Genomic DNA, 6000 nt, shown 5'->3' with positions numbered 1-6000 from the left:
CAAATGCTAATACGCCCCTGACTCCAGGTTGAACTAAGTTTAAATAGGTTCTGGCCCTGATGTCATGATCCTACAATAGTTGCACAGGCACATTTGCGTAAAAATTGACACTGCATGAAATGTTTGAATTTTTTTTATATAAGACCCCAAAGTTACAGCACGTATCATGAAGGGGCTGAAAATATATAGATCATATAGGTGTGTCCAAAATGATACAAGCTGGGCAAAATTAATTCTAGTACGTCATTTCTGTTTACTAATTTAATATTTGACCTGGAAGTGCCATTTCTAGTGTAAGGGAAAACTTACGTAGGGGTATCATTTCTGATAGGTGTTCTTCAAGAGTGTTTCATTAAAGGGACTCTCCAGGCAGAGTCTTTTACTCACCTGGTTCCAGCGCCGGGAGCCTCGTGAAGCCGCGCCCCCTATTTCGTCGGGCGCGAGCAGGGAGCAATCAGACGCTTCCATTTGGAAGCATCATTGCTCCCTTGTGCGCATGCGCGGCTTCGCCGCACATGCGCACATACTTCAGAGGGCGGCATTCATGCCGCCCTCTGAAGTCCTGAGCGCACTACCGCGCATGCGCTCGGTGTGCGCGGCCGCGAGCTGAGCTGACTGACAGCTCAGCTCGCGGTCTTTGCCTGCCCCCCTCCTCTGCTGACAGGCTGGAGAGAGAAGGCGCGCACACAGTGCCTTCTCTCTCCTGCACACGTCAGACGTATTTTAATACGTCTGACGTGTACAGGGCCTTTTTAGGCCCTGCATGATAGGAAGTCCCTCTGGTGGCCGTCTGAGTGACGGCCACTGGAGGTATTCCTATCAATCAATGTAAACACTGTATTTTCTCTAAAAATACAGTGTTTACATTAGATTGCCTGCAGGGAGCTATAGATCATACCTGAACAACTACATTAAGTTGTAGTTGTTCAGGTGACTATAGTGTCCCTTTAAGTCCCAATGTTTACAGAATGTCCTTTAGAAAAAAAGTGTTCAATATAAAATGATAACTTAAAAGAACACTATAGCACCAGAACCACTGAAGCTTAATGTATTGGTTCTGTGAAAACTCCGACAGACACTATAGAAACTTTGCTATTGCTAAACACAAATACACACACCAGTCAAGCCATAAGACTTGCTTTTCCCATATAAATCTCACTTTAACAGTGCTCTCACTACTGCAAGGGATTCTGGGCACCCAGAATCCCTTGCAGTAGTGAGAGCACTGTTAAAGTGAGATTTGTGTGGGAAAAGCAAGTTTTATGGCTTGACTGGTGTGTGTATTTGTGTTTAGCAATGCATTAACTATCTATATATATATATATAGATAGATAGATAGATAGATAGATTTACAACAGAAGAAAAAAAATAACTGAGTGAAATAGTTACTGTAACCATGGTGATTTTCAGAAAAACAAAAAAAGGAAACTTCACTTAACATGAAAGTTATGTTAGAATTCTAATGGTTCCTCAGGCCGAATCCATAACAGATACCAAGTCATTAACCCCTCGTGACCTTGCAGAAAATCACTACTTGTTGAAATCACTGTAAGCATACCTTATAATTCTTTATTTACAGAGGGTAAGACAGAATCCTCGTGTTAAGCCTCTCGTACTTGTACAGTGACGTTGGGAGGAATGCTTTGCACATTCATTCGCACAGTGTGTACGTTCTAGGTGACAAACAGCTAAAGAATCTACCTGCATATTCAGTCAATGGGAATATGTGTTCACACCCCGATCCACACCCATGCATGCCAGGGTCAGGAGTTTCACTCAAAACTATTCATCTGTTAAAGGGGTGCTATAATTAAAAGTTGCGTTTTTTGTTTGTTGTGGTGTATAGTAATATAACGTAATTTGCAAAGTTGTATCTGTAACCTGTAAGGCATCTTATTTTATAATGCATGCTATATTTGTATGAATATCTACTTTTTTAAATAATATTTCAGATTTCCATACAGTGCCAACAGTCCCGAATTTGACGGGACTGTCTCATATTTTTGGAGTCTGACCCGCCAAATATTTTTCCAGGGACCTGTCCCGTATTTTGAAATCTGCAAAATGAAAAAAGGAATAGTCACTAGAACTATGCATTTAACAATTCAGCAGTGTTCCGTGCATGGTCAGGCTAATAGTCAGTCTACCGCTTGAGCACATCCTTGTGGTTGTGTTTCAAAAAAGCGCAATGCATGGATAGCTATTAATTAAATCAAATTAGTGACTCACCGCATAACAATCTTGCCCCTTTCCCATCCAAAGTCCATTCTTCTAATTGTTAGGAGAAATGCTAATTGATCTACTTTAAGTGGTGTGTTCTCAGTATGAAAAAATTATTTTTTCTTCAAATCAGTAGCTGCAGTGGCGTACACACAAACCATGGGGCCCAGGTGCGAAAATGATCCGAGGGGCCCCCCCTCCCTATTCTCCCCCCGACAAACACACACACACATACAAACAGACAGGCACACATATATACATACAGACCGACACACAGACAGGTACACATAAAGACACACACACATACAAACAGACAAACACACACATACATACATACAAAGACATACATACAAACAGGCAGACACACACACACACAATGTTTAAGTCACCCTCCTGTTTCTTACCTTTTAAGTGCTCCAGGTGTGGCTCAGGTGGATGGGAGTCAGAGTTCCCACTGTGACTCCCTGGTCTTCCTCCCGCGCGGGCTCTCAGTAATAGCTGGGAGGAGTGACATGCAGTCACTTCCTCCCAGCTCTGTGATGTCATCACAGGGGGCCAGGTCGCGCTGTTAAAGCGCCCAGCGCAGACTGGGCCCCCTTACAATCCACATCCATCTGGTGGCCCTGACAGCATGTACCACCCGATGGACCCCTTGGATGGCGGCCCCGGCGGTTTGCCGCACAGGCCCAGGGCCGCAGAAGATGATGGCGGCGGATACCCGGTCACAGGGGTCCGCAGGGCGGCCGGGTCCCCTGGAGTGGCGGGCCTGGTCGCAGCTGCGACCCCTGCGACCGCCGTATGTACGCCACTGAGTAGCTGGCATGACAACACATCTGTGCATATTCAGCTGAATTTATTATATTTACAGGGTTATTTACTAAAGAGATAATTCAAAGTGAATTTCAAAGTTAAAGGGACACTATAGTTAGCAAAACAGTTTCTATGGTAAGTTAACATCTGATTGAAAATTAAACCTTTTTTTTTTCATGCATAGACAGAGGAGGTTTGGTTAGGGCTGCATGCACTGTAACAAAGGTGATTAATCTCCTAAATCACAGAGAATTGAACACTGAGATTTAAGAGACATGATCTGTACACCACAACTGCTTAATTAAGTTAAAGTTGTTTTGGTGACTATGGTGTCTCTTTAAGGCCAAGGTAGCTGATATAAAAGCTCAGATTAGTCAAATAACCCTGCAAATGTAGCAAATTCAGCTGAATATGCACAGATTTGTCAGGGTCCCCAGATACAAGAGCATAATAACACTCTCCTGCTGTATATCAAAATATAGAGGTTAAGGTTTCGCATATGTACATACTTGAAAACGAGAGAAATCTAAATGTATCTTTCCTTGTAAAATATTTTATAAATAAATATGTTGTCAGACATTATTATTATTAGATACACTATTATGTATTTAATTCACTGGTGCATATTGTAACGCTTTGTGCTGTAGACAAACATGTCATGCTATGCCTTTGCACAGAATACGAGACTGTTGAGGGACATTTCAACCAAAGAATGACATATATAATAACAATGTTTTAACTGTTGATTCATATAGTAGATGTTATCTAACAAAACACATTTCCTAAAATTCCTGTGACTTATAGAAACTGATCTGGTAACTTGTTCCTTTGATATACAAGAAAGTAGACTCACTAAAGTTAAAGACAAAACCACTAACAAATAAAACATCAAAAAACAAATAAATGAAAGTCCATTTTTAAAAAATCAATTATTCCATAAGGAATTTTATTTGTATGCATTTTTTTTTTTTTTATTAATTCTTTATTTTTATTTGTGCATATGAAAACAGATTACATGTATTCTTGCAGTGCCACAACAGCGACTGCAGGCGGATTTTGAACATCAAGTTGTCATGGCATGCAGTGAAAAGCAGCACATTTTTGTTATTGTTATTTTTCATGCAAAAGTATCACGTTAAATAAGACAAGTATATTAGTGCGTAGATTACAGTGCTAGACAAAGATTTACAGACACTCTAATGCCTTACCCAGACATCATTAACATGAACTATTACTAAGTATGCGTCTGAACTAAAAGCTGGTTCATCAATCTAGTAAACAATATAACCTTGTAAGATTAGCCATGCAGGTTGAGCATTGTGAAGCTTGATACATACGTAGAGTCCACATAATGTATGCCCCGGCGCGCCCTGTGTGTAGTAGAGCCAGTCGGTCCCTGTGGGGTCGGCTGATGCCTGTGCCAGAGGCAGCAGGTGTTGATGCACCAGGTTTTTCGGTGGTCTGGATCAGCTGCCTGCGCTGTGACTCCTGGTGGTTGAAGCCAAGGCTGTATACGGTTGGATAAGGAGCTGAGATTTGGTTAGGTGCTAGTCCCCAGGTGAGTTTTCGCCATTGTTTGTGGCTGTCTCCGTTGAGCCCAGGTTGCGACCAGGAAGGGGCCAGGGCTGAATGCTGCCGGGTCACATGGTTGCCATTACGGACTGTGTGCCGTCGTTGGATGCCTGAAGGAGTGGATAAGGTCTCTTGCCGCTGCTTGCTTTGGGGCTTTTCTCTTCCACTTCATCTCCCCCTGGGCTGCCACTGATGTGTGAGGCCACGTTGCGTCCTGCCGCCATCTTAAGTAGCAGAATGTTGTTGCTTTCACCCGCCTTATGGCCGGCCAACAGGGTCCATGCTTGCATGCCCATGTATGTGAGCGCGCCGTGGGGGACCGCGATGACCCCCGCTAGTCCAAGGGGGGGGGAGGTTCTGCATCTACAGGACTTCGGGGCTGGAGGACCGGTCGCGTCCCCAGCCCCGCATCAACTGCTAGGCCGCAGGTCGGACCTGCCTCGGCTGGTGCCTCCAGAGTGCCGTTATTGCCCCAGTCTTGTTCCCACCCGGGGCTCCATAGGGTGAGTAGATGTGGAGCCTGTTTAGCCTGGCTGGATGGCTACATGGAAGGCTTAAAGTCCGCCATTTAGTGGGAGCCCCGGGTGTTTGCATCCTCTCCGCATGGCGGTCAAGCTCCGCCCCCCCTGTATGCATTTTTTTGGTGTCAAGTGTTATTTTTTTTTATTATTTTAAAGGATATAATTACAAACTATTAAGTTTGAGCGACCGACCGACAGCAAAACCTTGACATAAAATCACCAAAAATAAAAATGTAATGTAGAAGGCTCGTTTGGTGCTGCTAATTTGACACCATTGACAGTTGTAAGCTTAGTAAATTCAGTTTGTGATCATTTTAAGAATTAGTGAATAAGGTTAACAACAGAGAATAGGAATTCAAATGAATTGGGAGATTGTGGTTATGAATTGAAGAATTTGAGGTCAGAGTTGGATTAAAAAGACACTGTAGGCACCCAGACAACATCATCTCGATGAAGTGGTCTGGGTACCATATCCCTATATTTTTAACTCTCCTGCTGTCGTTTGGCAACAACAGCAATGTTTTCACACTGACAGCCACTAGAGGAGCTTCCAACCACATAGCCGAATTACATACAAGTACATACTGTCCACACTTCATGATTATTATTATGTTATTTATATAGCGCCATCAAATTCCGCAGCGCCTTACAATGGGTGGACGAACAGACATGTAGTTGTAACCAGACAAGTTGGACACACAGGAACAGAGGGGGTTGAGGGCCCTGCTTAATGAGCTTACATGTTAGAGAGAGTGGGGTAAAATGACACAAAAAGGTAAGGATAGTATTAGACTAGTGATAGTTGCAGAAGAGGAATCAGCTGGGAGCTATTAACAGTTTAATTGATACGCTTTTATGAAGAAGTGGGTTTTTAATG

This window comes from Pelobates fuscus, chromosome 6, assembly GCF_036172605.1.
Source record: "Pelobates fuscus isolate aPelFus1 chromosome 6, aPelFus1.pri, whole genome shotgun sequence".
Lineage (NCBI taxonomy): Eukaryota > Metazoa > Chordata > Amphibia > Anura > Pelobatidae > Pelobates > Pelobates fuscus.
Note: the sequence above shows the minus strand (reverse complement) of the source record.